Genomic DNA, 25,716 nt, shown 5'->3' on the forward strand with positions numbered 1-25,716 from the left:
ATTCAATCCCTGCGACTGTATTTGCCAAAACTCCGAGTATATCAATTTGGGTATCCATTTTATTAGATTGTGCTGTTAGTGCTTCAAGAGTTAATACTGATGTTTGATAAAATATATCCCATATAGTTCCTACTTCTTGGTTATTTTTATTTTTTATTTTGTTCTCCATGTCCTTCTCCATATCACTCGCTGAAATATTAGTCTCGTCATGTGCACTTTCTACTTTTGTTGTTATTGGGTCGTTTTTTGAGATATCCATATTGTCATTATTAGTAGGAGACTTAATTTTAAATACCAGTTGTTCGCTACTTTCCTGGATTTTATTTGTAGTTACTTCTATTTTTGATTGTTTTATGCTTGCTTGTTCTGGACTTTTGTATTTTTGTGTCTTATACTTTTTTTCCCCACAAGCATGATCTTCAATAACATACTCATTGACACGATTTATTATATCCGCCGCAAATTCTTGTTGATTTCCAGATTTAGTGCTCAATGTATGTTCATCAACTGGATCCTCATTCTTTTTCCTTATATCAACTTTCACTTCTATTGGCCACGGAGCTCCTGCGGTGAGCATATTCTTGGTCTTATCAGTTTGTATAATATCCTTTATTGGTTTTTCCATCCTATTTTTTTCCATTTCTCTATTTTCAGTTATTAGGGATAATGCTTGATAATCTGGATGTAATGGGTCAATATCCTCTGTTTGCTCTTGTGATGGGCCATCATGTTCAGAATCCTTCATTGATTTTTTCATCCTGTTTTTTTCCATCTCTCTATTAACAATTTGTGTAGTTAAATTTTGGTATATTGGATGCATTAAATATAATGGATCCTCATCTACTATTTGCTCTTTAATTTGCTCTTTTACTTGTCCTTCACAGTCTTTAATTTGCAATTTATTTACCTGGTCTAATTCCCAGGCTACATCAATTAAATCTATATTCTTTTTCAAATTCTTTGTTGGCTTAATTGGGGTCTGCAAACTTTTTATTTCTGCTTCTGGATGCATTGACATAAGTGCAGTTGTCGGATCACGCATGAAATCAAATTTCTGTGGGATTTTAGTCGATTTTTCAAACATCCTAGCTATTGGTGAGATTAACATTTGGCTTACCCCCTTAGTTTGGGCTTTAGTATATCCTGGCTCCTTTGATGCTTGAATTTTTTGGGCACGTCTTTTTGGAGTACCCACAGTTCTTTCTTTACCTGAGCGCATTTCAAGCAGTAGCCTTATTTCCCCCTCTCAAAATATATAAAGAGAGCCGCACCAACACTGGGACACCCACTCTGCCACAGGCCACAGGCCACAAGCTGCTTAGGCCTCCTAAAAGTCGTTTAAATACTAGCGCTCACCTTGACCCACCAGCATTCGCTTTCCCTGCTGTTCACCAGCTGTTTCACGTGGCACGGCTAGTCTCTGGCGACTCCACTGGCTCCGCTGGTTGCGCTAGTTATTTGGCACTTCACCAGTCCCTCCGTCAGGCTCAATGCTCAGCGCTCCGAGCTCAATATCCCCAGATACTCTAGATACTCAGATAAAATTCAAGGGCTCATGCCCAATTTCTGCCGTAGACACAGCTCCTCGCAGCTCCTGGCAATTCCTTGCGACCAGTGTTTGATAATGCTATGTGATAGTCCTTAATTGTTCCAAAAGTTATCCAAATGCTCTTAAAATGAAAAGTAGGGCAGAGCGGACAGTTTCTACTAATAGACCGCACTGCTGTGGATAAAACGGAGGAGGGCTTCCACAGGGAGCAAGCCTTTGTATCTCAAAACGGATAAATAGCAAGTAGTAGCAGCTGATCTAATGCCTTGTAACACCTCCGAGCAAACACCCCCAGCAGCTCACCTCTCGTGCTTTCGTTACAAAGTAGTGCCTGCTCTGCGTCGAGCCCCAAACTCCAAGGTGCCAAATTCAAAAACTCTAATCCCAAGGACCCTGCTTCTCCGTCTCAGCCTCGCACACCAAAGTCGAGGGAGCTCTGCCTCAACTCTGACACCGCCAACCCGCTAGGCATGCAGGCTTCGGTAGCGTTTGTAGCTCCACTCGCGGCTCCAGCAAAACTTTCAGCTCGGGGCACAACTCGTAGCTGTAAAAGACCTGTGCGGGCCCCCGTACGGGGAAATCAGCAGGTAAACGGCTGCAGCTGTGGCGGTCAGGGCGTTTTCGGCGTTTTCGGCGCGGAGCAATTCCTCGTCTCCCACTCCCGATCTGCTTCTCTCTCTCTCTGTAGTGCCCTTCTCTCTCTCTGGGCTCTCTCTGGTCTCTCTCTAATGCTTGACTGTAAATGGAGGGGCTCTCGCAATACCCTTGAGGAGCACGCTTGAACCGGTAGCTTCGGCCTGCTAAGGAGAAGCCAAAAATATCCCTACTTTCCTCAGCAATGGGAATGCTGAAGAAAGCGTTTTTGAGGTCAATGACAGAAAACCAGGAAGCTGAGGCCGGTATCATTGTCAATAGGGCATTAATATCCGGGACAACAGGGAATTGAGGTATCACAATCTTGTTGACCTCTCTGAGATCGATCACAAAACGATAGACAGGTGGCTGAGAGGGGTCGGTTCGTTTAAAAACAGGCAGAACAGGGCTATTGCATACATTTCCCCTAGTCTCTTCAACCACACCATTTTGTACCAAATCATGAACTATAGTCAAAAGAGCCTTTTCGCCGTCATTGGAAATTTTATACTGTGGAATGCGAGGCAATTTAACATTAGGCTTGAGTGTTACAATGTAGGGTGCAATCTGTAGGAGGCCCACATCATTGGGGCCGGTGGCCCAGAAGGTGGCGGGAAGAGATTGTAATTCAGGGGGAAGCTGGTCTTTAGACAAATACATCGGTGAGGTCAATTTCTTACCTAAGGTAAGACGTACACCAGAAGGGGAACAGTACAATGTCGCATACAATCTCTTTAATAAATCCAAACCCAACAAATTTTCACCACAACCAGTTGTTAAAAGGAGCGGGGCCTCCAATTTGTAAGGGCCTATTGAAATGGGCAAATGGCGTGAAACTGGGTTTTGAACTGGGGCGCCAGAAAAACCTACAGAAACATTTGTACGGCCAGACAAAGGTGCCCCAGGGAGTTTAGAGTGAATCATAGAGCTCTTTGTCGCACCAGTGTCTAATAGGAATGGCTCTGTAACACCTAGTGCTTCCACATCAACATAAGGCCCGCTTTGGTCCACTGGAACTGATACTACTCCCTTACTTTGTCCATGGCTATCCTAGTGTTAGACTTGGGGGTCTCTGGTTGGCGCAAGGTTGCCCTTGTGTCAAGCAGGAACCCTCTCCTCTACGTCAGGGAGCAGGATAACCCCTTGTGAATGACCCTTGCTCACCCTCTAGGTGCGTGGCGTGAGCAGCCAAGGCGATTCCTCAGGCGTTGTTGGTTAAGCACTTACAATCACACACACAGTAAATACATCAATCCCCCCAGAAACGGACACCAGCCTTGGATATGTAGAAAAATACGCTTCTTTATGTAAAAATAGGTATATATATCTCAGCAGACTTATCACAAGACCAATAACGTTTTCGCTATGCCACCAGGTTGTAAAGCAGGCAAATGTTCTTTGTTCGTAGCTTCAAATGGATACTTTGTAGTCTCTTGCAAATGTTACTTGTGGTTCCAGTACTTACAGAGATCGGCTCCTGCGAACGGGGAAATAAGGCTTTGCGGGCCCCGAGCCCGATACTGGAACTCCTTTCGTGATGTGGAGAGTCGGCACAGGTCGGTGCGACCCTCAGCTTGGGAAGTGGTCTTGGATCCTCAATCAGCAGGTGTGGGCAGCGGGCAGGCGCGGCCAGCGACCCTTAGCACAGCGGTGCAGGGGGGTCTCCACAGCGGGGGCGGCGCGGCCTGAGATGTCCGGGGATAGCGAAGCGGGGTCACAGGGCACGGTCAGTGCAGCTGGATGACCCGGCGTAGATCACAGTCGTCGGACGGTTTCCGGCCGGAGGGGTGATAGCGCGTTCAGCGCGCTCCAGTGGCAGGCGGTGACAGGGGTGCAGGCAACCTAGCCCGGGGACAGAGAGCGGCTCCGGACGGAGCGGGGCTCTCACGGGGTAAAGGCAGGCAAGCTCCTGAGTGTCACGGCCCTAGGAGGGGAGATGAGGGGCGCAGTCTCTTTCCAGCGGGATGCACACACGGCTCGAATTGGAGGACGAGCAAAAGCACAGAGAACCCACTAGTCCTGGGGTTCAGTTCAGTGGGCAAGCTCAGATCAAGCCCTTGGAGAATGTTTAAAGCACAAAGCAGCAAAGTCTTTTCAGTAAGTCTCTTCCTCTCCTTTCTCAGCAAGGCAAGCAGCAGGCCAGCTCCTCCGGCGTCTTCTTTTCCTTCTAGTCGGGCAGAGGTCCTTTGTGGTTAAACAGGATTCTGATTTCTTAGGAGCCAGGCTCCTACTTTTATACAGTGATTCTTTTGTTCTTTAGCGCCAGGGGGCCTGGGCCTGGCTCAGTCCAGTTCTGGAGCACTTTGTTATGGTGACTCTGCTCTTTCCTTTCAGCAGCAGGGCAGAGACATCAGCCGCCCCACAGGGGGTGGCGCCGGCTTTGTGGTGGCAGAGCACAGGGCTATTCAAGAGTCAAGGTGTACTCCTCCCACCCATCCTGGTGTCATCTCTCTACCCACCACCTGGCAGCAAACCTGTCTCCGGGGATTCCCCAACCCTGCTCCTTACTGTTGCTAGGCAGAAAACACACACACAGCAGAGGCGGACTGAAATGGCCAGGTCAGTAAATACTAACTTTCTAAAAGTAGTATTTACAAACCCAGGATATTAAAATAAACTTGACTACAAGAAGTATTTTATTATTCTGAGTTCAGGCATACTAAACTTGACATTCTACCATGCTCTCTGAGTCCACTGGGGTCACAGCGTGTAGTGACTCCAGCAGCCCATGCTGGCCTATGGAGAGCAGGTAGCCTTCAATAGTGAAAAACGAAAATGGCGGTAATTCACTACTAAGACATGCCACACACATCAGGGCATGTCCTACCTTATGCCTACAATGCACCCTGCCCTTGGTCCTACCAGAGGGGTGGCTAATATGTAGGTAAGGGAAGGTTTAGGGACTGGCAAGTGGGGGCACTTGCGCAGTCAGCGCGACGGTCCCAGACCGCGCACAGGGTCTGCGGTGGCAGACCCTAGACACATTTTACAAGGCCGCTTTCTGTGGGTGGCGCAACCAGCACTGCAGGCCCACTAGCAGCATTGGCATTCACAAGCCCTGGCACCCCTGGTGCACTTTACTGGGGACTGACAGTGAATCCAATAAACCAATCATGAATATCAATTACAGGTACACTTTACCTAGGGAGCACTTGCACTGCGGCACGGATTAGCCGTGGCGCAGTGCCCTGAGCGGACAACACCAGCAAAACAATCGAGGCACACCATCAAAAAGTGGAAGGGAAACTCACGCCAAGGTGCCAGGTCTAACACCTAGCTAGGTTGGGAATTCTGACTCTCATCCTCAGTATAGTAATCACTATTGTAATAGTTGGTAGACTGAACATTTTGCTGATCAAAATAATTTGTGGAGTTCCCAGGGGGCATGGAACGTTGGTTATTAGGCGGCGTACCTCGTCCTCTACCTCTGGGTGCTGACTGATAACCACCCTGGCCTCGTGACGCGGGAATACCGCTCGTGCGCTGTAACAGAACCGGGCAATTATACTTTAAATGGCCTTCTTCTTTACAGTAAGCGCATTGATTTTGGCCAAGTGGAGGTCGGGGAACGAAAGGCCCAGACCTCTGCAACTGTCTCTGGAATTGTGGAGACGGCTGCTATTCACGTTGGGCAGGGCGAGGAGGATAAGCTTGTTGCAGAAGAACTTTTGTTTTCAACTCTTTGGTCTTTTTATCAAGCATCATCCTAAAAGTGACAAGCGTTCCTACCGCGTCCTCAACCTCTGCGTCCACAATCAGCCCTTTATCGAACTCGGCCTGTACATCTAGCAGGCCCTGAGGGGCTCGTCCCAATCCCATATCCTCCCACTCTTGACTTAAAATGTTACACATAGTATCAAAAACATATCTCTGCGTTAGTGCCTCCCAGTGACGAAAGGTGATCATAATATCTTGCACACTATACTGGGGGCCATTCGTGATCCACCTTCGGGCTTGAAGATCCAGCACTTCCCGTTCCTCCGGACCTGGGAGCTGACTACGAGTTTGTCTACGAGGAGGAACACGGGTCATTTGAAATGTCCCAAAGAGAGGAGACAAAAGGCCAGAAACGGTATCGATCATTCGCCTCCGAGCGGAGGGAGAATTCGTCATTAGGACAGGAGACAGAATATTAGGCGGGGCAGAAGGGGGAGTAACATTTACGAAGGGAGCCGAAGGTAAGGGAGAGCTCGGTAATACCGGAGAAAGCTGTGGTGGGGGTGCAGGAACCAATTGAGGAGCGACAGGTGGGACGACAGGCGGAACAGGCGGGGCAGGTGCTAATAATAAAGGAGCATTCGCGCCGGCGGCAGGCGGTAATCCAAAAGGTACGTTGGCTCCCTGCGCATAGGGCGGGGGTAATCTCAACAGGTGGGACATTAAAGGATCCTCCTCAGGGTCCATATTTTTCTCCGTAGGAGAAGTTGGCAACACTGGATAACATTTATCTACCGCCATACGATGCTGCCTATCTGAGACCTCAATCGCATGATCAGTTTCATTATTTGTAAACTGTTGCGCAGCTTGTAAAATAGACATATCCCTCCTATCTCTTTTAGCTTGTTTTATTTCTTTCTGTTTGGCTTCCTTACGCCATAGGCGAAAATAGTCAAACATAGCCGGCCGGGCTATTCGCTTAAACAAAGCGTTCTCCAAATTATCTAAAATATTGAGCTCAAAACTGTCGTTCTGTGGCCATCGTAAAACACCATCTTTCCTGGTATAGCGAACCCACGCCTCATTAAAGGCTATGGGGCCGATACCATGTTTAGAGTATACTTCATAAGTGGGAGTTCCGGCCGGAGGAATTGGACAACAGTCCTCCAGTCGGGAAGCCCTATCGTAACAACAACCAAACCAATTTCCAAACTTACCAAAACCAGGCATCGCTAGCACACTAGTTTCTTTACAAACTTCAAGGGGTTAATTAGTCACTTTATAGTACAAAAACTGCACTCACCCCTCGGTTTCGGCTTTTGCAAAAGTCGAACAAAGACAAAACAAAGGCAAAGGAGTGGCCACTATAATTAACTTAACCAGATGTTCTCATACTCCAACAGAGGTCCGTCTGATGTCTCGCGATACCAATTACCAAGGGAGCCAAAGCGTGGTCGCAGTCAGGGCAGCAGGTCTTTGCAGCCGTTGGGAGGGAGAAGCCACACGGTAAAAACCTTCGGTCCACTTACGACATGCAGGGGTCGATCACGTGGTGCGCGTCCTCCGGAATTTCCTTGCGGGGCTCCTCACGATCCTCGGGCTGGACCCACGACCTCTGAAGCGATCTCAGCAGTGCCTCCAATTGAAAAACCGGGCTTTAAAGCCTGGCGGCGCAGGGTACGCCTGAAATCTTCTCACTGCTCCTTCCAAATTACAGAGACACGGAACACTCTGCTTGGCATAGGAACTTGTTTATTAGCTGCAGCTAGGTACAGTTGTCCTAGAAGTACATCAGTGGTAGGTTCTCAGGAGACTGCCACTTCAATCCGTGGCTCACAGTCTTTTGTAGCGCTGGAATCCCCTAAAGCAACAACCCCCTCAATGTGCAATAAAAATACAAATCATCCACAAGAAAACATTCTTTGTACAAGATACAGGATAATGGGTAATAGAAATTCCTTCCCTAAGGTCGTGTTCTCTCCCGACCCTATAGGTCAGGTGGCATGGCCATTCCTTGGTTAAATTAATTTACGACAGCACGTGTTTGCGCGTGGAAAGATGGTGATGTGTAAAACAACTGTTGAGGCCGAGAACGGTCACCAAGGGTCAATAGATGGTTATCTCGGGGATTAGTTGCTTCGAGCGGGGTCTCAGAATGGACTTAGCTCGGGGAGACAGGAAGGGTCGTGTAATATGTGCAACAGTATAGAATGTGAAAGAAACGCTATGAAGGTTGAAGGGGCCTGAGTGAGGGCAACAGCGTAATGGTGTTACAAGCAAAGATGGGGCCGTATTTGAATTTCCTCAGAGCTACACCTTAGAAGGCCCCGCAAAACCGGAAAAGCCCCGGTGACTTAACACCAGCATGTGGACCCCAGCAGTGGCAAGTGTGGGTTCACCTTGAAGGCTTGCCCACCACAATCCATACTGAAGTTCACCTCCAGTCTTGCTGGCAGGCCTACGGAGTAGCAGACCCTAGAGCAACAGTGAGGTCACAGGACCCCTGACAAGAGCTGGCACTAGGGTGGTGCGACCGGTGTGACCGCAACGGGTGCTGACTTTGAGTGGGGGCGTTGTAAATTATGGTTTTAAAAGCACTTGCTGCCTCCTTCCTGGCCTAGAGCAATTTTCAGCAATAATAAAAATGTCATGATAACTCCGGTGAGTAAACATCTTACTAGTGCGAGATCAGAGTTTTGTCTAGTGGAAGTTTTGACTCATGGAAAGATAGCGCAGAGGGTTAATGTGCCTGCTGCTAAGAACATATACAATGGCCATCACAAAGTGCACATATTGTAAATAGGTCAGTGGGTTACTGCTTTTGTCAGTAAGATCCTTTTGCTACTTGCAGTTTATAAGTTAAAATCCTAACAAAGAACAGTGAGCTATTAGCTTTCATCTAAGAGCTGCATACAAACTGCAAGGTATAAACTAGAGAATTATGGTTTTTCCTTAAGCCTTTGATTATCCTAATGTTGCAAAAAGTGTTCATTTGGATAGAAATCAATAATGATTATTAAAGTGACCCCCAATCATGGTATTAGGTTTTAAATTCTGAGTTTGTGTTTCTCCGGATAAATCATTATTAAACTATACTGCCTGCTAATATGGTTGTCATGTGACTCCTACACCTTGTAGTCCTTTGTCTTATGTAACATTTCCCATACAGTGATTTACACACGTAAAATTGATTGTCTCTGTGTATATTGCTGACGACAGAAAATCCATGGCTCGGAAACAAATGGCGTGTGCTTCCACTTTTAAGCATATTTGGGACATTCTGTGATTAGAAACATATCCCACTTTGTGAATTTATTTTAATGTCAATAACTCATATTAATCGTTAAATAATCATGTGTATCCATTGGTTGAATTACATAACATAATAAGCTGTAACTTGTCAGTGAAATGCCAAACAAATACTAAAGATTGGGATGTTTTGCCAATCCTGGCCACACCTCTAACTCCGCCCACTGATCCAATCCTCAAGTTATTCCCGCCCTCTGATTCTCCGCCCACAGTTCCCCTACTTTTTTCCCCCACTTCGACCACTGCCTGGGACACAGTTTTGATAAGAAAAAGTAGGGGAACAGAATCTTTTCAATAAAAGAAGTAGGGGCACGCCGTGCCCTTCCGATCCCGCCCACTTCGACCACTGCTCAAAGTGCTAGCTAGAGGCTGACCCTGGATTACTCCTTCTAGGACAGGAGGCGGCTCGTGCTTGCATTTCAAGGGCAGGTGTGAGCAGAGGCGATGAGCAAGTCTGACCATTCGTCTGGGTCAGTCTTGAACAGTGGTCGAAGTGAGCGGGATCGGAAGGGCATGAAGTTTTTAACATATTTCAGCCAAGGGATACTAGACGCCCGATGAAGTTTTGAGCTATTGTTTAAAATATCCTGATTAAAATTGGTATGTGTAGGGCGTGGCTTGAGCGCCCACGGGAATGCCAGCCGGCTGACACTGCTCCGGGCCGATATCGAGGGGGCTGATAAAGCTCTATTTATGGAGGAGTTCCGCGGACATTTTCAATTGAAGATTTAAAGGTCAGAACCTCTACTGCCCCCAATGATACCTGCGTTTTCCCGCGGTAAGCCCGTTTTCTCTCCGAATTTTGATTTAATCATGCAGCGCGCTGTGTGAGGAGTTTCTGCGGCCGCCATCTTGTCATCTGCGTGACTTCCACTTCACATAGCGGTCACCGTTCCTTGAACATGCCGCTTCTTCAACATTACTGCATTGCTTCAAAACGCCTCAATCCTTAGAGACAGTCACTTTCCTCCTAATTTTCACTTTGAAATGCAGAGCGCTTCGTGAAGAGACTGTACTTGCTACTCTTCAACTTTTTCCTCAGAGTGACTTTTTTCTCCATGTAATGTTGTCATAAACAGAATGTGTGCTATATGAATTGACACCTTACTCTACAGCACTTTTTAGGTCTCGCCTGGCTATCGCGTAAGCGATTGCCCAGTGAGACTTATGTAGGGGCTTCAGAAAATGCTCCCGAAGGCTTCCCAGGCGGATCGGCTGGCGGTTACGCGCACAACCACGCGCATTCCATTTGCCACCAGCTACTTCCTGCGCATGCGCCGCCTCACGCATTCAGAGAGATTTAGTAAGGGGCACAAGACCTTAGGAATGCGGTTTATGGCCAGTGCATGTGAGGCATTCAAGCGCGAAGCTGGCATCCGACTTGAAAGCAGCAGACTGCTTTCGCCAGTGCGCGCTCGGCCTCACTTCCTGCATCCCCTCTTACAACAATTAACTTTTGTTATAGCTCACACCCGAAATGCTCGTTCCCTCCCACCCTTCCTTTGATGTCCGCTTTTCTTGTTGTTTACAAAACCACGCCACACACTGCTGCACGCCTCACCCTGCTGCACGCCACACACTGCTGCACGCCACACACTACCGCACGCCACACACTGCTGCACACACTGCTGCGCACACTGCTGCATTACACACTGCTGCACGCCGCACACTGCTGCACGCCACACACTGCTGCACTCCGCACACTGCTGCACGCCTCACACTGCTACATGCCACACACTGCTGCATGCCACACACTGCTGCACGCCGCACACTGCTGCATGCCACACACTGATGCACACTGCTGCATTACTCACTGCTGCATGCTGTACGACACTGCTGCACGCAGCACACTGCTGCACGCCGCTGCACGCCACTCACTGCTGCATGCCTCACACTGCTACACGAAACACTGCTGCACGCCACACACTGCTGCACGCCGCACACTGCTGCACGCCACACACTGCTGCATGCCGCACACTGCTGCACGCCTCACACTGCTGCACGCCGCACACTGCTACACGCCGCACACTGCTGCACTCCACACACTGCTTTTATGCGAGTTTATGCTACTGACATTGTAAATGACAATGCCTTTTATTTGTTTTAAAACCAAAACATAAATAAAAGGCATTGTAATTTTACAATGCCAATAGCTCAAACTCTTATAAATGCGAGACCTATTGCATTGCAAATGCTTGTTCTCTCAGCTTTCAGTAACTTGCTCTGGCATATAATGTCTTCCTCAGACTGACGTGTGACTGCCATCTTGTTGTTCCTCACATTATTTATATGTAATTGCAATTTCTCTCCACACAAATCCTATTTTTCATGGAGATGTATTTCGGAAGTGCACTACTGCCATCTTGTGGATATTTTCAGCGTTTATTGCTGCATTCTCTTTCCACATGAATGTCATTTTTCATGGCTCTGCCTTGTTTTTAGGTCTCGGCTGGCGTGGCTGCGCACATGCGCAGCTCGCTCGGCGAGATTTAACGTTTTTGAGTAAGTTCTGTAAGGGGCTTCAAGACCCGCCCCTCTTTCCCATTGGCTGGCGTCACCGTTTATGCTAAACGGTGGCCAGCCATTGGAAAAGAGGTGTTTGTGACGTTTACTTTTGGCTTTTTGAGCCGTCCGACTTGTACTGGCTCGTCTGCCTTCAGTGCGTCGCAAAAGGTTTCTTCTCTTTATGGGGCCATGTGTTTCAAACACATGGCCCCATAAAGACAAGAAATCGTCTGCAGCGCGGTCCTCTTTCACTTTCGGGACCACGCTTGCCTTTGTATGTGGTGGTCGCCACTGGATGTGAGAGATAGATGCACAGGTTACGATAATAAATGTGTTAGTTGACTCTCACTCGGGATTCCTCTGACTTTTTATGCTGCATCATGACTCCCATTTTATCGGATCTCGGAGAATTGTTTCCCGTTTTAAGCCCAGAGCCACAGCCTGCTCACTTTGCTGTTAACTGTGAAATAAATGTGCAATGCTGCTCTCTTATCGCTTTGCAGAGTCACTGAGACATAAACTCTATGCACTGCAATTCTATGGGTTTCTAACCTGTATGTTCTGGTGAAGCTCCCCACGCACTGCGTGGGTGAAAGGAAGTATTTATAGAGCCGTCACTGGGAGATGAGGACGTAGGAGATTTTCGCACTGTTCTTGGCTGCACGATCTCAGAGCACGGCGCCCTGGGATCCCGAGTAGTCACACCCCCTGCTTGTCTCTCCTCCCCTCAGCCTGGTTTGTTTTCGGTTTCTTTTTACGCTGGCATCCCGGTCCCTGCAGCTGCTGCTGCGCTCAGTGTATGGAGGAGAGAGCGTGTCGCTAGGTTGCATGGAGCCAGGGCCCAGCTGAGGGTCACACTCGGGCCAGGGTCCGGGACTCCAGTGGCCCCGTATCTAAGGAGGCGGGTAGGAGCCCGCAGGAAGGCCGCGCAGGAGTTAGGGACTCAAGTGACCCTTTCTTGAAGAAAGGAAACAGAGGCAGGAGTCCCAGGAAAGGCAGCACCCGAGGTAGGGAATTGAGTGACCCCATCCCCATCGGGGGAGATGAGGGACCAAAGGAATGCCTCCCCAGGGACTCGAGTGATCCCTATCCCAGGCCAGGGGACAGAGGCCCGGGGGATAGCCGGCCCGCAGCCCGGCACCCAGTCGAGTCATTCAGGAAGGTCGGTCGGACTTGGGCGCATAATAAGCCCTTATCCCGGGTCTGTGGTAGTGTCCCGGGGGCAGGCCATGCTGGGGCCCCCAACGACCCACTCTTCAGGGAAGGATGGAGGGCCCCTTTTGGAGGCCGTGCAGAGACTACAGATGAACACCTCTCCAAGACAGGCGGCTATGCTGGGGCCCCCACTGATTCCCTCTTTAGAGAGGGAGCCACAGTCCCCAGGGATGGGAGCTGGGCCCCCAAGAGTGGGCGTTCAGGGGCATCCTCTGATCCTATGCCCGGGCAGGGTAGCCGGGCACCCGGTGTAGGGCATAAAGTAAGTCGTCCTATGGACCCTACCGAACATTTCCATGGGGGGGGGCGATCGAACACCCGGTGCTGGCCCTACTGGGACCCTCGGTAATGCCGCTCCTGGAGAGAGAGGGGACAGTCCCCCAGGGCCGCAACTGGATGTAAGTTCAGATCGTTTTGATCCCCTCTTAGTGCTTTACTCCCCAAAGGTGCCATTGCCCTTTCCTGAGGTACGTGCCTTCAACAACTTGGCTGAATGCGAAAGTATTCAGCGCCGGGGTGGGGTACCCAGGGCCAGAGCAACAGGGCCTGTCAAGACGCGCAAAGGCAAGAAACCTCCTCCGGATCCTGAGCGTGTACAGCGCCTCAAGAACCTGATTGTCTACGGGGACACGAAGCTCCGGCCCCCCAGGAAGGGACACCGGGGCCCCAAGAAAGTGCTCACCAGGATGCCATGTAAGTATTTGTTTTTTAATATGTGGGAGCACTTAATCTCCCTTCAGTGTATTTTCTTTTCTTATTATAGGTGCATTCTGACGTCAGAATGTGCCTATAATAAGAAAATGACCCACCTAGTCGCTTGTAATTACCTATTACAGGTGACTCGTGACGTCACTTTGCTCAAGAGGTACAGCGACCTTCACTCAGGAAAGAAGTGGGTGTGCCTGAGCCCAAGCACTGTATGTGTGTAGCAGCAGTTGTTGCCACAGACAGCACCTGCTTCTGTTGCTTGTGAGACATTTTGTTAACTTAAAAAGGGCTTAGAGCCTACCTATTGCTTACCTTTGGTTGACTTCATCGTCACTCATTTGCTTGCTCGTTTGGTCAGTGCATGCCAGCTTCACTTTCTCTTCATGTATTTCTGTAGCTTGGACCAATTACTGCTTCCTTTCATTGTGTCCTGCTTGTCACGTTTTCTGGCCAGTGCTACTTTTTAGGTCTCATACACACATACAATACATCTGCATATCTAAATAATGAAACCTCTAAATACATGCATAAATATGCATATTATGTACATTGAAAAATGCTAACACAATAATAAAAACACTTCTAAAATGAAACACCATTTGCTAAAAATAAAAGCTCTAACTTGGACAAAGACGAGACCTGTTGCATTTTTAATGCTTGTTTACATTTTGAGAGGGGGCTTCTCCTTCTATTTACCAAAGTACTTTATATTGAATTCATCTTTGCGTCACTTCTTCCACATTGTGGTCTGCTTTAACTATTTTTCAATTGCTGGAAGAAACTCTACAATTAGTCAGCTAATTCTTCAATAATATTACTACTTTTGCTGTGGTCATTTTGAAACATCATTCCTCAACTGCTGAGAGCTGTCAACGTTTTGCTCTAAAAATTCCTGTCTACTTATTTCTCCCATGTCGGGTGGGAGAACTAGAGGAGGTTGAAGCAACATTTCATCCAATTTAACTACATCTCACACAAAATCCATCATGTTGCCTACTTCCAACCCCTTTTCTGTTCTACAAGACGACATAGAGGAACCTGTGCAAGTATGTGCACCTCATCTCACTGAAGCTTCGTCTACCATACCATGTTCTTATCTCCGAACCTTCTTCCTCTCAAGTCAATGCTAAGACTACCTCTAAACCAAAGACGTCATTGTCTCTATCCTCCATTAAAAGAGTTTAAACGGAGCCTCCTCCACCCACTATCTCTCCTCCGCCTCCTTCAATGGAACTGCTTCTAGATGAAATACGTGCTCTAAAGCCGTATATGATGGAAACAAATACTCGTCTACAAAGCTTGGAGGATAATTGGTTCTCACTGCAAAGCAAACTTACTTCTGTGGAATATCAAATCGAATTGTTGCAGGTTTTTACTCAACAAATCTCTCCTATGAAAACTGAAATATTACAACTTCAAAAACAGGTTGAAAATCACGAAAATCGCAGCAGACATAACAACCTACGTATTTATGGCCTCTCCGAAGGTTTGGAAGGATCTAATCCTATTGCCTTCTTTCAGTCCTTTATCCCACAATTGCTTGATATTCCAGCTTCTCCTCTTTTGAACATACAGAGAGCTCATAGATTGGGCCTTCCTCCCTCTATTCCTTCATCTCAACGTAAACCGAGAGTGGTCATACTCTATTTCTTAGAGTATACTGACCTATTGAAAGTTTTGCAGGCAGTCAAAATCAAACGTCGCATCTCCTGGCAAGGTACACAACTATTTTTCTCACAGGACTATGCCAAATCCACCGCAGATAGAAGAAAGTGCTTCCTTGCAATGCGACCAGCACTACGAGAGTTAAATGTCAAATTCGGCTTAATGCATCCTTGCCTCTTCAAAGTAACTTACAAAAATAAAACCACCACATATGAAGACCCAGCTTTACTCCAACGTTTTCTTGAAAACTGCAGAGAAGAATCCATGGATCTTGCAGGACCATAGTCTTCCTGAGAACTTTATCACTTTTTCATGTTAAATTGTTGTCATATATTCACTTTATCTCTTCCTTATCCATGAAATTGAACTGATTTTCTCCTTTTTCCCTGTTTTTCTCATTTCAGGTGTCGTCTCCCATAAATCTTTACCTCTCTTTGTTCTTCATTTCATTAGGTTATATTTACCGTCATGTATTTATTTTTGTCCTTTTAGTGTTCGTGACAGTTAAAAATTTTTTCCCTTTTTCCTGTATCTCTCCTTTTAGGCATTATCTATCTCCCTCCGACCCCTATCCTCCAATGTTTTAGTATTGTTTGGAGTACTCCCTTCCTCTATGTCGCCCCCGGAGTTGTTCAGTCGGTGAATCCTCTCGTCCTGTTGCCTCAACACCCTCCACCCATGTTTGAGTCTTTGGTATGTTTTGTTGTTCTTCTTTTTTCATTGTCTTATTTTTTACTCTTTTATCTTTCCTTATCTCTCTTCTTTGCTCCATTCTCCTCTTTCCCTTATTTGGTTCTACCTCAACATTATTCTCCCCTTCTTTACTCTATCTCAGTTCAATCTTTATTTCCTCATCATTCTCTCATCTTCTGTTTTTCTTCAATTCAAAAACTATTTAATTCTTATCTTTTCCAAGTGGTTTCTACATTTCATATTTTCGTATTTAGTGTAAAAATTGTTCAAAAGGTTTTACTGATTGATATTATCTCTGAGTAGTACTTATTATAACATGCATTCTATAGTCTTTTGTAGTTCTTATTTTTGCATCTAATATTTTTCCTATATGATGTTCATACACTCGTCAAATGTTTTTTTTTCATAATGTTTATCTTTGTATTTTACTATATTTCTATATGGAAACATTTCTTTGCAATGAATGGTTCAAATTAATATTTACTTTATCCAATCTACATATGTTCCTAAAAATCGTCACTTGGAATCTCAGAGGCTTAAATTCCCCTATTAAATTACAGCGAATTCTTTCCCATTTAGCTAAAATGGATGTCAATATAGCTATGTTACAGGAGACACATCTTACTGAAAGCGAATCGCCAAAACTAAAGAGGAATTGGGTAGGTGAAATCTTTTTCTCACCAGGTGATGGTAAAAGAAATAGAGTTATAACTCTATGTCATAAAGCACTCAATGTCAAACTCCTCTCACAAGACTCAGAAAACGAAGGTAGGTGGGTGTTCACCAATCTCTTGATAGGAAAAACCCTTATATCCTTACTTAACATATATGCACCTACCACTGGGGATATCTCTTTCTGGACTCACATCTCCACATTCCTCCTACAACATCCCACAGAAAATCTCACTTTTGCAGGTGACTGCAACCAAGTAATGGATCCCTTCCTCGATCGCAATTCTAAGGTCTCCTTCATCCCAAACAAATCCCATAAAGCTTTCTTGCAAACTATTGAACAGAGAAACTTGATTGATGCCTGGAGACTTTGCAACCCAACTTTAAGAGAATACTCCTTTTTTTCTCCACCACATCAGACACAATCCAGAATTGATAATATTTTCATCACACATAATATTTCCCAATATTTGCTCTCAGCTGATATAGGGCCCATCCTCATTTCTGGCCATGCTCCCGTTACGGTTCAACAAGATATTCTACAACAATCCACATCCCCAAAAATATGGCGTTTCAACAACTCTTTACTTCTTGATTCCAACTTTATTGCCTCTTTTACCACTTTTTTCCATGAATTTTTTCAAAATAATCTAACTGGAGAGCTTCCATTTGGTACAATCTGGGATGTCTTCAAAGCTACCGCTCAAGATTTCATCACGAGGTACTCATCCACTAAACGTAAATCTTTTAGAATAATACACAACACCCTTCTCACTAAAATCAAAATACTAGAACACATATTCTACACTTCTTCTTTGGAAGATCTCATAAATGCAAAGATAGCTTTCAATAAGTCCTCGGCTGAGAATGCCTCTTTATTTTTATTGAAGACGAGCGCGAAATACTATGGTGGACAAAATAAATCGGGCAAATAATTAACCAATTATCTTAAGATTAAGCAAAATATGCTTCACATCGATTCTATTATAGATGACAATCAAACACCAAAGTATAAAGACTCCGAAATTCTTCAGGAATTTGTTCATTTCTACGAATCCATCTATACTCCAGAAATTATACCTTCAGATACAGCTATTTCTCAATACTTTTCCTCTATCCAGAAATATGATGATTCTTTTCCTAGTAATGACACTTTAGAATCTGACATTACACAAGATGAATTAACTGCTGCACTTAGGACTCTTAAAAAAGATAAAGCCCCAGGTCCTGATGGCTTTACTGTGGAATTTTTCTCGAACTTCACCCAATTGCTTATCCCGCACTTACACTCTCTCATCTCCTCTTTCACCTCCTCTTGTAACGCATCAGGTTCCTTTCTAGACGCATTTATATGTTTAATACCTAAAGACGGCAAGGACTCTAGATATTGTAAAAATCATAGACCCATTTAGTTAGTCAATGTAGACTATAAGATTTTTTCAAAAGCGCTAGCCATACGATTAGAACCGCTTCTCCCTTTACTGCTAGGCATGGGACAATCGGGCTTTTTTAAAGATCGTAGCATCACAGAAAACACAAGATTGTTCTTCAGTATTTTATCTAAGATGTCTCACCACTCAGATTCACTATCTGCAATTGCCCTTGACGCAGAGAAATCCTTTGATAGAGTCTCATGGCCATTTATTTTCCATGCTCTCAAATGTTTCGGCTTTGGCCCAAAAATTATATCCCTGATTGCCTTATTATATTTAAAGCCCAAAGCAGCTATCTCTACTAACGGTCTTATATCTCCTTATTTCACTCTTCACAGAGGTGTACGCCAAGGTTGCCCTTCATCTCCTTTTCTTTTTAATTTAGCGTTAGAACCTTTTCTTTCTCGTTTGCGACAAAATCAATCCATCACAGGTTTTACGTCCGGTTCCCAACACATAAAATTAGCAGCCTATGCTGACGATATATTAGCTTTCCTCTCTAATCCAAAGTCCTCACTCCCTGCTTTTCTACAAGAGGTTGAAGCCTATGGTTTAGTATCAGGTTATAAATTAAATACCGACAAGTGTGAGATCATGCCCCTAACTAAATACACTTTTAAAAAAGATTTTCAGATCTCCAATTTCCCATGGAACTCCATACATATAAAATACCTCGGCCTTTATTTCATACCCACATCTATTTCATTCAACTTGAACAAATGTATAGATACATTAAAATTACTGCAAGGTGGCATCCACTTCACCTCTCTTGGTGGGGTCATCTAGACACCATCAAGATGATTCTCACCCCCATAGTTCTCTATATTATTTCTAATATACCATTACTTATCCCAACCAAACACTTTCACAAGATTAATTCTATACTGACAACATTCTTATGGAACAATAAGAAACCAAGGATGGCATTGCAAAAACTAACAAGACCAAAATCGGAAGGAGGGGTTAATTTTCGTCACTTTTCCAATTATCAGAAAGCTTTTCAATTAAAACAGCTATCGTATTGGCTATCTGATTACACATCCAACAGACCATTATGGGTCAACCTTGAAGCTTCATTTATAGAATCTTTTTCATTTCAAGAATATCTTTATATCACTCGTAAACCTCAAAAAGATCTCAGATCAATAATCAAACACTCTAGTAAATTATTGCAAGCTACCCTTCCTCAAATCACACATGATCTTAGTACTTTTCTTGTATTTGTATTTGTATTTGTATTTTGTACTTATATCGCGTAGCTATCACCCAACGGGTATCTTGGCGCTCGGACTGTGGTGAAAAAAACTTCTAGACCAACAGAGTGTGTAGCATCAAAAACGGAAAAGAAGAGAGGAAATGAAAAGCCTGTGTCAATCTGGAGATAGAGAATTAGGAGACCATATGTCCCTCCCTAGGAAAGAGCCAAGTCTTCAAACTTCGCCTGAAATCCATCAAGGAGTTGGCCTGTCTAATATTCAGGGGAAGTTCATTCCAGTGTTGCGGGGCCACTGTACTAAAGGCCCTACCTCCCATCCTGGCTTTCTTAATCCTACCAGTATTTAGCAAGAAGGCATTCGATGAGCGGAGAGTCCTTTGAGGTTTGTACCAGAATATTTTCTCTTGTAGAGAGATAGGGCCAAGACCATGTGCCGCTCTATAGGCAATACACAGGGATTTAAACTTAACCTTTTCCCTCATGGGAAGCCAGTGAAGCTCTTGAAGCGCCTGCGTGGTTGAAGAACCACGTTTCCTATTCAGCGCCAGCTTGGCTGCCATAGACTGGACCCTCTGCAAACTCTGGTAGATGTAAAGCGGAGCGCCTAGATACAGAGAATTGCAGTAGTCCAGCCTACTCAGAATGGTACTACGGACCACCAAAGGTCTTTTCTCCACAGGCAGGAGAGGTAGAATCTGCCGTAGGGCTTTCATAAGAGCAAAACACCCCCCCACTGTTTTTTTAGCTTGAGAAGCCATTTGGAGGTCATTGTCAAACATGACCCCCAGGTTCCGCACCTTTGTCGCTGGGACAATGGGTTCCACTTCTGGGGCCATTCTAAAGTCAAAGGGCAAATCTCTTACTCCTGCCGGGGGGCAATAAATCACCTCGGTCTTGCCTCCATTGAATTGCAGTGAGTTAGCCCTGAGCCAATCCGATGTCTGACACATACAATTCTGGAAGTCATCCATGGTCAAAGCGCCTTTTCCCTCCAGTGAAAACACTAGTTGGGTGTCATCCTCGTAGTTAATGAGATCAATCCCATACGCTTTCATAACCGGAATTAAAGGCTGCAGATAAATGTTGAACAAGATGGGGCTGATGGCCGATCCCTGGGGGACCCCATGTTCCACCAGGGTCCTACTGGAGGTAAAAGGAGGGAGGGAGACCACCTGTTGTCTCCCTGTGAGATGTGATTGTATCCATCTCAAGGCACGTCCCTTCACTTCCAGATGCTCCAGCCTATTCAGCAGAATTCGGTGGTTAACCGTGTCGAATGCGGCTGACATGTCTAAGAGGACCAATACTGACGAACGGCCTCTGTCCGCCCGCATCCGAAGGTTATCCAACACCGTGACTAGAGCTGTCTCCGTTCCGTGACCTGGTCTAAAGCCAAACTGGCTCTTATCCAGGAGATGGAACTCCTCCAGATACCCAGAGAGAGACCTACTCACTACCTTTTCAATAATTTTAATAGGGAAAGGCAGCAGAGAAATAGATCTAAAACTAACAGGGTCTCCTGGATCCAGAGAGGGCTTCTTTAGTAATGGGCTAACTACTGCCAGCTTCCATGTTTCAGGTACCACCCCTTCCTCCAGAGATTGGCAGCATATCTGCCACAACCGAGGGAGCAGAGCTGAAGCATGCTCTTTCCAGATCTTATTGGGTAGGGGGTCTAGTGGCGACCCTGACCTCACATTCTGTATACAGTTGTTAAACAGCTCATTAGTGAGTGGTATAAAATACTCCAGTGAGGTTACTCTCCCTGGTTCTTCCGGGGACGTATGTCCATTATCTTTTGGAGGAAAGGGGTCGCACATATTTAGTCCTCCTACAATTTTTGCGATTTTCTCCTCAAAATGAGAGGCGATTTTATCGCATAGCGCCTGTGATGCAACCACTTTATTTCCCACACTAGTGGGATTAGAGAGGTCCCTAATGATCTTAAAAAGGGCTCTAGTACTATTTGGTGCTGACAGGATAGAGTTGATGAAAAAGTCTGCCTTAGCCTTAGCCATCAACTCTTTATACCGAGCTTGTACTTTTTTTAGAGCCACTTTATCATGCTCATCATAATGCCTGCGCCATTTCCTTTCTGCCTGTCGACAGGATCTGCGCGTGATGCTCAGCTCTTCAGTGTCAAAAGTCATTCAAACAGAAGTTTGAAAAAGGCGCACTGTCCACCTGCCCTATAAGGTGCAATGTATTAAATTAATAAGTATGTAACGTACATCAATTGTTAGAAATAGATAAATTCTGAACATATATATTCTGAAGTGTGAAAAACAACCTATTCAGGTTGAATCATAAACATCGTCCTAAACATGAAGTAAACAAATAACGTATTCCAAAACACTTCTTTGTTGCCCAATGTTTCAATATGCTACAGTCTACGTATCAAAAAATGACTGCAAATCCAAACATATATCTGTGAATCATCATAAATTCTGTGATTCTTCTTTATTTTCTTAGTATTTTCAGAAGAACGTCAAGGTGTCCCAATGCATTTCGGTGTGAAACACCTTCTTCAGGGGAATACTGAAAAAATATATATGTACGTATATATGTCAATTCAAATGAAAACTATACAAATGTACAATCAAACATATATATATGTCAGTGTGTGACATTTTTTAACATTGTGCTGCCCTTAACATCCATTGTTATCCAGCCAATATTTCAGCTTGCAATGCGGAAATAGGAAACAGGAAGAATTAATTAATGAGTGGGGTGTTTAGAAAACCCAACGAAGATGAAAAACCAGACGAAAATAAGAAACACCAGTGAATTTGGAATGTGAAAGCAAGTGAGAAAACTTGATGTGAAAAGTGCCCGTCAAAATAATAAAACTCGCTTAAAGATGGATTTTAATAATGTGTGCTTGAGTGAGACAAATGCCTTATAGCCAACGTGATCAGACAAGGTCTGCAAACGGAGGACTCACCTCCCAACGTTCGAGTACGAATTAACACAAGCAAGATGTCCGTATCGCAACTCGCAAGGATCTGAATGTAACAAATATAAATAAACACTCTCGTGATTCTGAAGGGAATAAACCAGTGGTGGAAAAAGGTCAAGCGTGAAGTGCCACTTACTTTGCCTAATCCATTAGCAATATGGTGAAGATCACATTAACAACGTCTACGAGAAAAGTGAAGAGATAATGCCGTAAGCATAATGCGTGACAATGTCTCAGCGCTCAAGATTGTCAAAAGCAGTTACGTTCTGCCGCCAGTAAAGTTACCTGCATTTGTAGCGTGTTGTTCGACCTCGAAGGGGTTCTGACTTCGAACGGCGATGACTCGATGTGTACAAGTCATGCAAGTGTGTGAGTAGTTAAGCCGTCGCGGATCACGTGACAAGTAAAGAATCCATAGACAGAGAAAGTGGACTATCGAAAGCACCATATTGAAACGGGTGCAGTCTAACCAAGAACCCAGTAAAGAACAGAAAAGACATGGAGATACAACATTAACAATTAATATCTCGTAAATGGCAGGGATGCCTGTTAACCAAATACAATTAAGTTCGTGTACAAAATGCATGTATAAAATCATGTTAAACATACATAAAGCAATGCAAAGTTCACTCATTATTAATAACTCAGCTGTAAAATTTCATCAAGATGTTAATGAAATGCAACCACATTTTATCACAGGAAATGAATAAGTTCAATTTTGTCATTCAAACCCCCTGGGCTCATGGTCTGTAAAAAACGTATCCAGAATGTTTCTCTTTGAGCCAAGTGCCTGTTGGGATCAGCATGTGTGGAATCAGATATCTGCTCAAGAACAGTGAATCGGAGTTGGGGTATAGTGTGCTGGTGTGTGTTCCAGTGTGATGCTAAACACGATTTCAGATTGGAAGTGCGAATAGCACTTTTGTGTTCAGTCACCCGTATTTTTACTTTACGGGTTGTCCTCCCCACATAAACAAAGCCACAGGGGCATTTGATGGCGTATATCACCATGGCAGTGTTACAGTCAGAGGAATGTTTAAGCTTGATGGATTTGCCCGTGTGTGGATGTGTGAATGTATCACCCACCATGACATTCCCACAGTGTCCACAATTATAGCATTTACGCATCCCTGCGTTTTTCAGAGTAAACTGATTGGGAATTTTTTTAGCCAGAATCTCTCTGATGTTTCTAGACCTAGAAAAGGCTAAAATGGGTTTAGCGTGGAAAACGTTTACAAAATAATTTTCTTGCTCTATGATTTCCCATCGCTTGAGGATACTCCGTTTGATCGCCATTGCTGTTGTGGAGTATTTGAGGACACAAACTTCACGTTTAGAGACAGATTTCTCAGTTTTTCGAAGTAGTTGTGTTCTTTCCATGCTGTATGCCTTAAGTTTCGCCGTTTCCAGAACTGGTGCAGGATAACCTCTATCCAAGTATTGCTGGTACATGATTTCAGTGTCAATTTTCCCTTGGTCGTCATCCGAGCTGATTCTGCGCACCCGGATGAACTGTGATAAAGGTAAATGGTTTTTCAGAGAGTATGAGTGAAAGCTCTGAAAGTGAAGTGCATTATTCCTGTCAGTCGGTTTCTTAAAGATCCTGGTTGTCAATGTGGAACCTTGTTTTTCAATTAGAATGTCTAAATAATTAATGGTGGTGGAATCAATAGAGTATGTAAATTTTATGTGGGGGTGGCAGTTGTTCAAACTCAAAATCACACTCTCCAGAGATTCTTTCGTACCCCTCCATAAAACCAAAATGTCATCAATGTATCGGAGATACAATAGTAAATGATCTGTCCATGAACTGTTGTGCAGAATGTGTTCATCCTCGAATCTAGCCATAAAAATATTGGCATACGTAGGTGCCCCAGTAAAACCCATTGACGTGCCAGTCTTTTGCAAATAAAACTGTTGCTTCCAAGAAAAATAGCTGTGGTATAAGCTGAATTGAAGTAATTCAAGCAAAAAGATGTTCATGGATTCAGCATAATCGTGTTGGAGCAGCATCCATTCAACCGCCTCAATCCCTTCTCCATGGGGGATTGAGGTGTAGAGGGCCGTAACGTCTATGGTGGCTAGAAGCACCTCATCTATGTTGGGTAGCGTGACACTCTGTAGTTTATTAAGGCAATCCGTGGTGTCCTGTACGTATGTCACCCATTTCTGAACCAACGGTTGCAGGAAATGGTCAATGAATTTACCCAGTGGTTCATGCAGTGACCCACAGCCCGCCACAATGGGGCGAAAAGGGGGGTTCACCGGGTTTTTATGCATCTTTGGAAGCATATATATATGTGGTCTTTTTGGGTAATTGGTACTCAAGAATTTGAAAGTGTTATCATTGATCCAATTGAGGTCTTTGGCTTTTGACAAAATTGAGGATAAAGTTTTCTGAAAAGTGTCAGTGGGATCTGTGTCTAAAACCAAATATGTATCGGTATCTGAAACATGCTGATCTACTTTGGCCTCGTAGAAAGTAGTGTCCATGACTACTAGGGAACCTCCCTTATCAGCCGGTTGAAAAGTTAGGTTTCGGTTGGAGGCTAAGTTGGTGAGTGTAGCCTGCTCTTTTTTGGTTAGATTGCTCTTGTTGGTTGTTCCTTGATGGGAACGTGAAAGGTCTTTTTTCACAAGTGTTTCAAACAGGTCAATGGCCTTATGAGTGGTGGGTGCCATAAAAGTGCTTTTTGGCCTGAATTTTTTTGATGCAATATCCTCTGCGGAAGTCATAGATTGCTCTTGCGTGATGTGGTGGAAAAACCACCGTAATCTGAGTTTTCGAATGAATTTGAATAACGCAATTTCAGTTTCAAGTTCATTGGGCAACAAAGAATTTTTTTGGAATACGTTATTTGTTTACTTCATGTTTAGGACGATGTTTATGATTCAACCTGAATAGGTTGTTTTTCACACTTCAGAATATATATGTTCAGAATTTATCTATTTCTAACAATTGATGTACGTTACATACTTATTAATTTAATACATTGCACCTTATAGGGCAGGTGGACAGTGCGCCTTTTTCAAACTTCTGTTTGAATGACTTTTGTTACTTTTCAGGGCCTGTGTAGGGGTTGCACAGGCATTTAAAGGCAGCACCCTTGATTACTTTAAGATCACCGTAAGAATTTTTCAGAATTAGTTAAACAGTAGGTGTGCAGTTTGTCAAAACTCTTTACTATAGTCATTTACCCATCAGCCTCACCCTTGACAACTAGCACCCAACATGGATTTTGATGATATCTCCCATTTAACTACCAATCAAGCAGAAACTAAAGGTTATTCTGCTGAAGAAGCAGCAAACATATATTCACTCATAGATGAGACACGGGCATTTCAGGCTCCATCCGGGTCTACCAGCCAATTATTGAAGCAACTTCATTACACACTGAGGCGGGAAATCAACCAGAGACTCCATGAAACCACACTTATCCAGTATCACAAGGCCAAGCGGATCCCTCGAGGGTTACGCATAGCATTAAGACCCATGCTATTT

General features: G+C 44.7%; 1 protein-coding gene and 1 pseudogene across 1 annotated transcript in view; both read left to right on the plus strand.

Annotated features, from left to right (window-relative positions):
* The window catches only part of LOC146808610 (NACHT, LRR and PYD domains-containing protein 3-like), a 567,098-nt gene that overhangs the window by 86,587 nt on the left and 454,795 nt on the right, over positions 1 to 25,716 (plus strand). The gene's annotated exons all lie outside the window — the stretch shown is intronic.
* LOC146808611 (uncharacterized) lies at positions 12,453 to 25,291 on the plus strand (annotated as a pseudogene).

Source organism: Triturus cristatus, chromosome 8 (genome assembly GCF_964204655.1).
Source record: "Triturus cristatus chromosome 8, aTriCri1.1, whole genome shotgun sequence".
In the NCBI taxonomy this organism is placed as follows: domain Eukaryota; kingdom Metazoa; phylum Chordata; class Amphibia; order Caudata; family Salamandridae; genus Triturus; species Triturus cristatus.